Source organism: Schistocerca cancellata, unplaced genomic scaffold, assembly GCF_023864275.1.
Source record: "Schistocerca cancellata isolate TAMUIC-IGC-003103 unplaced genomic scaffold, iqSchCanc2.1 HiC_scaffold_1114, whole genome shotgun sequence".
Lineage (NCBI taxonomy): Eukaryota > Metazoa > Arthropoda > Insecta > Orthoptera > Acrididae > Schistocerca > Schistocerca cancellata.
This window is the reverse complement of record NW_026047113.1, coordinates 4,407,905-4,420,332: the sequence shown is the minus strand read 5'-3', so window position 1 is coordinate 4,420,332 and position 12,428 is coordinate 4,407,905.

Here is a 12,428-nt window from a genome sequence, read left to right as displayed (position 1 = left end):
AGATTTTCGAATCGGGCGAAAAACTGATAGTGATTTGTAACATTCAGGGCCACCTAATGACGATGGACCTCACAAATTGCGTCCCGATTCAGTACATCGTCCACTAGCCGACTTGACTCCATGGGACTATTGCTGCCTCGGGCACCTTATGGCCGTTCTGCTGTGAGTCTAGATTATAGAATGGGATGAACAACTGATAGTGAATTGTAACTTTGGGGGCCACCTAATGACGATGGATCACTCAAATTGCGTCCCGATTCAATACATCGTCCTCCAGCAGACTTGTCTCCATGGGTCTATTGCTGCCTCGGGCACCTTATGGCAGGCCTGCTGTGACTCAAAGATTTTCGAATCGGACGAAAAACTGATAGTGAATTGTAACGTTCAGGGCCTCCTAATGACGATGGAACACTCAAATTGCGTCCCGATTCAATACATCGTCCTCCAGCAGACTTGTCTCCATGCGTCTATTGCTGCCTCGGGCACCTTATGGCCGTTCTGCTGTGAGTCAAAGATTTACGAATCGGACGAAAAACTGATTGTGAATTGTAACATTCAGGGCCACCTAATGACGATGGACCACGCAAATTGCGTCCCGATTCAATACATCGTCCTCCAGCCGAGTTGACTCCATGGGTCTATTGCTGCCACGGGCACCTTATGGCCGTTCTGCTGTGAATCTAGATTATCGAATGGGACAAAAAACTGATAGTGAATTGTAACGTTCAGGGCCTCCTAATGACGATGGGTCACTCAAATTGCGTCCCGATTCAATACATCGTCCTCCAGCGGACTTGTCTCCATGGGTCTATTGCTGCCTCGGGCACCTTATGGCCGTTCTGCTGTGAGTCTAGATTATCGAATGGGACGAATAACTGATAGTGAATTGTAACGTTCAGGGCCACCTAATGACGATGGATCATTCAAATTGCGTCCCGTTTCATTACATCGTCCTCAGCCGACTTGTCTCCATGGGTCTATTGGTGCCTCGGGCACCTTATGGCCGTTCTGCTGTGAGTCTAGATTATCGAATGGGACGAAAAACTGATAGTGAATTGTAACGTTCAGGGCCACCTAATGACGATGGATCACTCAAATTGCGTCCTGATTCAATACATCGTCCTCCAGTAGACTTGACTTCATGGGTCTATTGCTGCCTCGGGCACCTTATGGCCGTTCTGCTGTGAGTCAAAGATTTTCGAATCGGACGAAAAACTGATAGTGAATTGTAACTTTCAGGGCCACCTAATGACGATGGATCACGCAAATTGCATCGCGATTCAATACATCGTCCTCCAGCAGACTTGTCTCCATGGGTCGATTGCTGCCTCGGGCACCTTATGGCCGTTCTGCTGTGAGTCAAAAATTTTCGAATCGGGCGAAAAACTGATAGTGATTTGTAACATTCAGGGCCACCTAATGACGATGGACCTCACAAATTGTGTCTTGATTCAGTACATCGTCCACTAGCCGACTTGACTCCATGGGACTATTGCTGCCTCGGGCACCTTATGGCCGTTCTGCTGTGAGTCTAGATTATCGAACGGGACGAAAAACTGATAGTGAATTGTAACGTTCAGGGCCTCCTAATGACGATGGATCACTCAAATTGCGTCCTGATTCAATACATCGTCCTCCAGCAGACTTGTCTCCATGGGTCGATTGCTGCCTCGGGCACCTAATGGCCGTTCTGCTGTGAGTCAAAGATTTTCGACTCGGACGAAAAACTGATTGTGAATTGTAACATTCAGGGCCACCTAATGACGATGGACCACGCAAATTGCGTCCCGATTCAATACATCGTCCTCCAGCCGAGTTGACTCCATGGGTCTATTGCTGCCACGGGCACCTTATGGCCGTTCTGCTGTGAATCTAGATTATCGAATGGGACGAAAAACTGATAGTGAATTGTAACGTTCAGGGCCACCTAATGACGATGGATCACTCAAATTGCGTCCCGTTTCAATACATCGTCCCCAGCCGACTTGTCTCCATGGGTCTATTGCTGCCTCGGGCACCTTATGGCCGTTCTGCTGTGAGTCTAGATTATCGAATGGGACGAAAAACCGAAAGTGAATTGTAACGTTCAGGGCCACCTAATGACGATGGATCACTCAAATTGCGTCCTGATTCAATAAATCGTCCTCCAGCAGACTTGACTTCATGGGTCTATTGCTGCCTCGGGCACCTTATGGCCGTTCTGCTGTGAGTCAAAGATTTTCGAATCGGACGAAAAACTGATAATGAATTGTAACTTTCAGGGCCACCTAAAGACGATGGATTACGCAAATTGCGTCCCGATTCAATACATCGTCCTCCAGCAGACTTGTCTCCATTGGTCGATTGCTGCCTCGGGCACCTTATTGCCGTTCTGCTGTGAGTCAAAGATTTTCGAATCGGGCGAAAAACTGATAGTGATTTGTAACATTCAGGGCCACCTAATGACGATGGACCTCACAAACTGCGTCTCGATTCAGTACATCGTCCACTAGCCGACTTGACTCCATGGGACTATTGCTGCCTCGGGCACCTTATGGCCGTTCTGCTGTGAGTCTAGATTATAGAATGGGATGAACAACTGATAGTGAATTGCAACTTTGGGGGCCACCTAATGACGATGGATCACTCAAATTGCGTCCCGATTCAATACATCGTCCTCCAGCAGACTTGTCTCCATGGGTCTATTGCTGCCTCGGGCACCTTATGGCAGGCCTGCTGTGACTCAAAGATTTTCGAATCGGACGAAAAACTGATAGTGAATTGTAACGTTCAGGGTCTCCTAATGACGATGGAACACTCAAATTGCGTCCCGATTCAATACATCGTCCTCCAGCAGACTTGTCTCCATGCGTCTATTGCTGCCTCGGGCACCTTATGGCCGTTCTGCTGTGAGTCAAAGATTTACGAATCGGACGAAAAACTGATTGTGAATTGTAACATTCAGGGCCACCTAATGACGATGGACCACGCAAATTGCGTCCCGATTCAATACATCGTCCTCCAGCCGAGTTGACTCCATGGGTCTATTGCTGCCACGGGCACCTTATGGCCGTTCTGCTGTGAATCTAGATTATCGAATGGGACAAAAAACTGATAGTGAATTGTAACGTTCAGGGCCTCCTAATGACGATGGGTCACTCAAATTGCGTCCCGATTCAATACATCGTCCTCCAGCGGACTTGTCTCCATGGGTCTATTGCTGCCTCGGGCACCTTATGGCCGTTCTGCTGTGAGTCTAGATTATCGAATGGGACGAATAACTGATAGTGAATTGTAACGTTCAGGGCCACCTAGTGACGATGGATCATTCAAATTGCGTCCCGTTTCAATACATCGTCCTCAGCCGACTTGTCTCCATGGGTCTATTGCTGCCTCGGGCACCTTATGGCCGTTCTGCTGTGAGTCTAGATTATGGAATGGGACGAAAAACTGATAGTGAATTGTAACGTTCAGGGCCACCTAATGACGATGGATCACTCAAATTGCGTCCTGATTCAATACATCGTCCTCCAGTAGACTTGACTTCATGGGTCTATTGCTGCCTCGGGCACCTTATGGCCGTTCTGCTGTGAGTCTAGATTATAGAATGGGATGAAAAACTGATAGTGAATTGTAACGTTCAGGGCCACCTAATGACGATGGATCACTCAAACTGCGTCCCGATTCAATACATCGTCCTCCAGCAGACTTGTCTCCATGGGTCTATTGCTGCCTCGGGCACCTTATTTCAGGCCTGCTGTGACTCAAAGATTTTCGAATCGGACGAAAAACTGATAGTGAATTGTAACGTTCAGGGCCTCCTAATCACGATGGAACACTCAAATTGCGTCCCGATTCAATACATCGTCCTCCAGCGGACTTGTCTCCATGGGTCTATTGCTGCCTCGGGCACCTTGTGGCCGTTCTGCTGTGAGTCAAAGATTTACGAATCGGACGAAAAACTGATAGTGAATTGTAACGTTCAGGGCCACCTAATGACCATGGATCACTCAAATTGCGTCCTGATTCAATACATCGTCCTCCAGCCGACTTGACTCCATGAGTCTATTGCTGCCTCGGGCACCTTATGGCCGATCTGCTGTGAGTCTAGATTATCGAATGGGACAAAAAACTGATAGTGAATTGTAACGTTCAGGGCCTCCTAATGACGATGGATCACTCAAATTGCGTCCCGATTCAATACATCGTCCTCCAGCGGACTTGTCTCCATGGGTCTATTGCTGCCTCGGGCACCTTATGGCCGTTTTGCTGTGAGTCTAGATTATCGAATGGGACGAATAACTGATAGTGAATTGTAACGTTCAGGGCCACCTTATGACGAGGGATCACTCAAATTGCGTCCCGATTCAATACATCGTCCTTCAGCAGTCTTATCTCCATGGGTCTATTGCTGCCTCGGGCACCTTATGGCCGTTCTGCTGTGAGTCTAGATTATCGAATGGGACGAAAAACTGATAGTGAATTGTAACGTTCAGGGCCTCCTAATGACGATGGATCACTCAAATTGCGTCCCGATTCAATACATCGTCCTCCAGCCGACTTGACTCCATGGGTCTATTTCTGCCTAGGGCACCTTATGGCCGTTCTGCTGTGAGTCTAGATTATGGAATGGGACGAAAAACTGATAGTGAATTGTAACGTTCAGGGCCTCCTAATGACGATGGATCACTCAAATTGCGTTCCGATTCCATACATCGTCTTCCAGCAGACTTGTCTCCATGGGTCGATTGCTGCCTCGGGCACCTAATGGCCGTTCTGCTGTGAGTCAAAGATTTTCGAATCGGACGAAAAACTGATAGTGAATTGTAACTTTGGGGGCCACCTAATGACGATGGATCACTCAAATTGCGTCCCGATTCAATACATCGTCCTCCAGCAGTCTTGTCTCCATGGGTCGATTGCTGCCTCGGGCACCTTATGGCCGTTCTGCTGTGAGTCAAAGATTTTCGAATCGGACGAAAAACTGATAGTGATTTGTAACATTCTGGACCACCTAATGACGATGGACCACACAAATTGCGTCCCGATTCAGTACATCGTCCACTAGCCGACTTGACTCCATGGGACTATTGCTGCCTCGGGCACCTTATGGCCGTTCTGTTGTGAGTCAAAGATTTTCGAATCGGACGAAAAACTGATAGTGAATTGTAACATTCAGGGCCACCTAATGACGATGGATCACTCAAATTGCGTCCCGATTCAATACATCGTCCTCCAGCAGACTTGTCTCCATGCTTCTATTGCTGCCTCGGGCACCTTATGGCCGTTCTGCTGTGAGTCAAAGATTTACGAATCGGACGAAAAACTGATGGTGAATTGTAACGTTCAGGACCACCTAATGACGATGGATCACTCAAATTGCGTCCCGATTCAATACATCGTCCTCCAGCCGACTTGACTCCATGGGTCTATTGCTGCCTCGGGCACCTTATGGCCGTTCTGCTGTGAGTCTAGATTATCGAATGGGACAAAAAACTGATAGTGAATTGTAACGTTCAGGGCCTCCTAATGACGATGGAACACTCAAATTGCGTCCCGATTCAATACATCGTCCTCCAGCGGACTTGTCTCCATGGGTCTATTGCTGCCTCGGGCACCTTATTGCCGTTCTGCTGCGAGTCTAGGTTATCGAATGGGACGAAAACCTGATAGTGAATTGTAACTTTCAGGGCCACCTAATGACGATGGATCACTCAAATTGCGTCCTGATTCAATACATCGTCCTCCAGCAGACTTGACTTCATGGGTCTATTGCTGCCTCGGGCACCTTATGGCCGTTCTGCTGTGAGTCAAAGATTTTCCAATCGGACGAAAAACTGATAGTGAATTGTAACTTTCAGGGCCACCTAATGACGATGGATCACTCAAATTGCGTCCCGATTGAATACATCGTCCTCCAGCAGTCTTGTCTCCAAGGGTCGATTGCTGCCTCGAGCACCTTATGGCCGTTCTGCTGTGAGTCTAGATTATCGAATGGGACAAAAAACTGATAGTGAATTGTAACGGTCAGGGCCTCCTAATGACGATGGATCACTCAAATTGCGTCCCGATTCAATACATCGTCCTCCAGCGGACTTGTCTCCATGGGTATATTGCTGCCTCGGGCACCTTATGGCCGTTCTGCTGTGAGTCTAGATTATCGAATGGGACGAAAAACTGATGGTGAATTGTAACATTCAGGGCCACCTAATGACGATGGATCACTCAAATTGCGTCCCGATTCAATACATCGTCCTCCAGCAGACTTGTCTCCATGGGTCTATTGCTGCCTCGGGTACCTTATGGCAGGCCTGCTGTGACTCAAAGATTTTCGAATCGGACGAAAAACTGATAGTGAATTGTAACGTTCAGGGCCTCCTAATGACGATGGAACACTCAAATTGCGCCCCGATTCAATACATCGTCCTCCAGCAGACTTGTCTCCATGCGTCTATTGCTGCCTCGGGCACCTTATGGCCGTTCTGCTGTGAGTCAAAGATTTACGAATCGGACGAAAAACTGATAGTGAATTGTAACGTTCAGGGCCACCTAATGACGATGGATCACTCAAATTGCGTCCCGATACAATACATCGTCCTCCAGCCGCCTTGACTCCATGGGTCTATTGCTGCCTCGGGCACCTTATGGCCGTTCTGCTGTGAGTCTAGATTATCGAATGGGACGAAAAACTGATAGTGAATTGTAACGTTCAGGGCCACCTAATGACGATGGATCACTCAAATTGTGTCCCGATTCAATACATCGTCCTCCAGCCGACTTGACTCCATGGGTCTATTGCTGCCTCGGGCACCTTATGGCCGTTCTGCTGTGAGTCTAGATTATCGAATGGGACGAAAAACTGATAGTGAATTGTAACGTTCAGGGCCTCCTAATGACGATGGATCACTCAAATTACGTCCCGATTCAATACATCGTCCTCCAGCCGAGTTGACTCCATGGGTCTATTGCTGCCTCGGGCACCTTATGGCCGGTCTGCTGTGAGTCTAGATTATCGAATGGGACGAAAAACTGATAGTGAATTGTAACGTTCAGGGCCTCCTAATGACGCTGGGTCACTCAAATTGCGTCCCGATTCAATACATCGTCCTCCAGCCGACTTGACTCCATGGGTCTATTGCTGCCTCGGGCACCTTATGGCCGTTCTGCTGTGAGTCTAGATTATCGAATGGGACGAAAAACCGATAGTGCCACCTAATGACGATGGATCACTCAAATTGCGTCCTGATTCAATACATCGTCCTCCAGCAGACTTGACTTCATGGGTCTATTGCTGCCTCGGGCACCTTATGGCCGTTCTGCTGTGAGTCTAGATTATCGAATGGGACAAAAAACTGATGGTGAATTGTAACGGTCAGGGCCTCCTAATGACGATGGATCACTCAAATTGCGTCCCGATTCAATACATCGTCCTCCAGCGGACTTGTCTCCTTATGGCCGTTCTGCAGTGAGTCAAAGATTTTCGAATCGGACGAAAAACTGATAGTGAATTGTAACTTTCAGGGCCACCTAAAGACGATGGATCACGCAAATTGCGTCCCGATTCAATACATCGTCCTCCAGCAGACTTGTCTCCATGGGTCGATTGCTGCCTCGGGCACCTTATGGCCGTTCTGCTGTGAGTCTAGATTATCGAATGGGACGAAAAACTGATAGTGAATTGTAACGTTCAGGGCCTCCTAATGACGATGGATCACTCAAATTGCGTCCCGATTCAATACATCGTCCTCCAGCGGACTTGTCTCCTTATGGCCGTTCTGCAGTGAGTCAAAGATTTTCGAATCGGACGAAAAACTGATAGTGAATTGTAACTTTCAGGGCCACCTAAAGACGATGGATCACGCAAATTGCGTCCCGATTCAATACATCGTCCTCCAGCAGACTTGTCTCCATGGGTCGATTGCTGCCTCGGGCACCTTATGGCCGTTCTGCTGTGAGTCTAGATTATCGAATGGGACAAAAAACTGATAGTGAATTGTAACGGTCAGGGCCTCCTAATGACGATGGATCACTCAAATTGCGTCCCGATTCAATACATCGTCCTCCAGCGGACTTGTCTCCATGGGTATATTGCTGCCTCGGGCACCTTATGGCCGTTCTGCTGTGAGTCTAGATTATCGAATGGGACGAAAAACTGATGGTGAATTGTAACTTTCAGGGCCACCTAATGACGATGGATCACTCAAATTGCGTCCCGATTCAATACATCGTCCTCCAGCCGACTTGACTCCATGGGTCTATTGCTGCCTCGGGCACCTTATGGCCGTTCTGCTGTGAGTCCAGATTTTCGAATGGGATGAAAAACTGAATTGTAACGTTTAGGACCACCTAATGACGATGGATCACTCAGATTGCGTCCCGATTCAATACATAGTCCTCCAGCAGATTTGTCTCCATGGGTCTATTGCTGCCTCGGGCACCTTATGGCAGGCCTGCTGTGACTCAAAGATTTTCGAATCGGACGAAAAACTGATAGTGAATTGTAACGTTCAGGGCCTCCTAATGACGATGGAACACTCAAATTGCGTCCCGATTCAATACATCGTCCTCCAGCAGACTTGTCTCCATGCGTCTATTGCTGCCTCGGGCACCTTATGGCCGTTCTGCTGTGAGTCAAAGATTTACGAATCGGACGAAAAACTGATAGTGAATTGTAACGTTCAGGGCCACCTAATGACGATGGATCACTCAAATTGCGTCCCGATACAATACATCGTCCTCCAGCCGCCTTGACTCCATGGGTCTATTGCTGCCTCGGGCACCTTATGGCCGTTCTGCTGTGAGTCTAGATTATCGAATGGGACAAAAAACTGATAGTGAATTGTAACGTTCAGGGCCACCTAATGACGATGGATCACTCAAATTGTGTCCCGATTCAATACATCGTCCTCCAGCCGACTTGACTCCATGGGTCTATTGCTGCCTCGGGCACCTTATGGCCGTTCTGCTGTGAGTCTAGATTATCGAATGGGACGAAAAACTGATAGTGAATTGTAACGTTCAGGGCCTCCTAATGACGATGGATCACTCAAATTACGTCCCGATTCAATACATCGTCCTCCAGCAGACTTGTCTCCATGGGTCGATTGCTGCCTCGGGCACCTAATGGCCGTTCTGCTGTGAGTCAAAGATTTTCGACTCGGACGAAAAACTGATTGTGAATTGTAACATTCAGGGCCACCTAATGACGATGGACCACGCAAATTGCGTCCCGATTCAATACATCGTCCTCCAGCCGAGTTGACTCCATGGGTCTATTGCTGCCACGGGCACCTTATGGCCGTTCTGCTGTGAATCTAGATTATCGAATGGGACGAAAAACTGATAGTGAATTGTAACGTTCAGGGCCACCTAATGACGATGGATCACTCAAATTGCGTCCCGTTTCAGTACATCGTCCCCAGCCGACTTGTCTCCATGGGTCTATTGCTGCCTCGGGCACCTTATGGCCGTTCTGCTGTGAGTCTAGATTATCGAATGGGACGAAAAACCGATAGTGAATTGTAACGTTCAGGGCCACCTAATGACGATGGATCACTCAAATTGCGTCCTGATTCAATACATCGTCCTCCAGCAGACTTGACTTCATGGGTCTATTGCTGCCTCGGGCACCTAACGGCCGTTCTGCTGTGAGTCAAAGATTTTCGAATCGGACGAAAAACTGATAGTGAATTGTAACTTTCAGGGCCACCTAAAGACGATGGATCACGCAAATTGCGTCCCGATTCAATACATCGTCCTCCAGCAGAATTGTCTCCATTGGTCGATTGCTGCCTCGGGCACCTTATGGCCGTTCTGCTGTGAGTCAAAGATTTTCGAATCGGGCGTAAAACTGATAGTGATTTGTAACATTCAGGGCCACCTAATGACGATGGACCTCACAAATTGCGTCCCGATTCAGTACATCGTCCACTAGCCGACTTGACTCCATGGGACTATTGCTGCCTCGGGCACCTTATGGCCGTTCTGCTGTGAGTCTAGATTATAGAATGGGATGAACAACTGATAGTGAATTGTAACGTTCAGGGCCACCTAATGACGATGGATCATTCAAATTGCGTCCCGTTTCAATACATCGTCCTCCAGCAGACTTGTCTCCATGCGTCTATTGCTGCCTCGGGCACCTTATGGCCGTTCTGCTGTGAGTCAAAGATTTACGAATCGGACGAAAAACTGATAGTGAATTGTAACGTTCAGGGCCACCTAATGACGATGGATCACTCAAATTGCGTCCCGATTCAATACATCGTCCTCCAGCCGACTTGACTCCATGGGTCTATTGCTGCCTCGGGCACCTTATGGCCGTTCTGCTGTGAGTCTAGATTATCGATTGGGACAAAAAACTGATAGTGAATTGTAACGTTCAGGGCCTCCTAATGACGATGGGTCACTCAAATTGCGTCCCGATTCAATACATCGTCCTCCAGCGGACTTGTCTCCATGGGTCTATTGCTGCCTCGGGCACCTTATGGCCGTTCTGCTGTGAGTCTAGATTATCGAATGGGACGAATAACTGATAGTGAATTGTAACGTTCAGGGCCACCTAATGACGATGGATCATTCAAATTGCGTCCCGTTTCAATACATCGTCCTCAGCCGACTTGTCTCCATGGGTCTATTGCTGCCTCGGGCACCTTATGGCCGTTCTGCTGTGAGTCTAGATTATCGAATGGGACGAAAAAGTGATAGTGAATTGTAACGTTCAGGGCCACCTAATGACGATGGATCACTCAAATTGCGTCCTGATTCAATACATCGTCCTCCAGCAGACTTGACTTCATGGGTCTATTGCTGCCTCGGGAACCTTATGGCCGTTCTGCTGTGAGTCAAAGATTTTCGAATCGGACGAAAAACTGATAGTGAATTGTAACTTTCAGGGCCACCTAATGACGATGGATCACGCAAATTGCATCCCGATTCAATACATCGTCCTCCAGCAGACTTGTCTCCATGGCTCGATTGCTGCCTCGGGCACCTTATGGCCGTTCTGCTGTGAGTCAAAGATTTTCGAATCGGGCGAAAAACTGATAGTGATTTGTAACATTCAGGGCCACCTAATGACGATGGACCTCACAAATTGCGTCCCGATTCAGTACATCGTCCACTAGCCGACTTGACTCCATGGGACTATTGCTGCCTCGGGCACCTTATGGCCGTTCTGCTGTGAATCTAGATTATAGAATGGGATGAACAACTGATAGTGAATTGTAACGTTCAGGGCCACCTAATGACGATGGATCACTCAAATTGCGTCCCGATACAATACATCGTCCTCCAGCCGCCTTGACTCCATGGGTCTATTGCTGCCTCGGGCACCTTATGGCCGTTCTGCTGTGAGTCTAGATTATCGAATGGGACGAAAAACTGATAGTGAATTGTAACGTTCAGGGCCACCTAATGACGATGGATCACTCAAATTGTGTCCCGATTCAATACATCGTCCTCCAGCCGACTTGACTCCATGGGTCTATTGCTGCCTCGGGCACCTTATGGCCGTTCTGCTGTGAGTCTAGATTATCGAATGGGACGAAAAACTGATAGTGAATTGTAACGTTCAGGGCCTCCTAATGACGATGGATCACTCAAATTACGTCCCGATTCAATACATCGTCCTCCAGCCGACTTGACTCCATGGGTCTATTGCTGCCTCGGGCACCTTATGGCCGGTCTGCTGTGAGTCTAGATTATCGAATGGGACGAAAAACTGATAGTGAATTGTAACGTTCAGGGCCTCCTAATGACGATGGGTCACTCAAATTGCGTCCCGATTCAATACATCGTCCTCCAGCCGACTTGACTCCATGGGTCTATTGCTGCCTCGGGCACCTTATGGCCGTTCTGCTGTGACTCTAGATTATCGAATGGGACGAAAAACTGATAGTGAATTGTAACATTCAGGGCCACCTAATGACGATGGACCACGCAAATTGCGTCCCGATTCAATACATCGTCCTCCAGCCGAGTTGACTCCATGGGTCTATTGCTGCCTCGGGCACCTTATGGCCGTTCTGCTGTGAGTCAAAGATTTTCGAATCGGACGAAAAACTGATAGTGAATTGTAACATTCAGGGCCACCTAATGACGATGGACCACGCAAATTGCGTCCCGATTCAATACATCGTCCTCCAGCCGAGTTGACTCCATGGGTCTATTGCTGCCACGGGCACCTTATGGCCGTTCTGCTGTGAATCTAGATTATCGAATGGGACGAAAAACTGATAGTGAATTATAACGTTCAGGGCCACCTAATGACGATGGATCACTCAAATTGCGTCCCGTTTCAATACATCGTCCCCAGCCGACTTGTCTCCATGGGTCTATTGCTGCCTCGGGCACCTTATGGCCGTTCTGCTGTGAGTCTAGATTATCGAATGGGACGAAAAACCGATAGTGAATTGTAACGTTCAGGGCCACCTAATGACGATGGATCA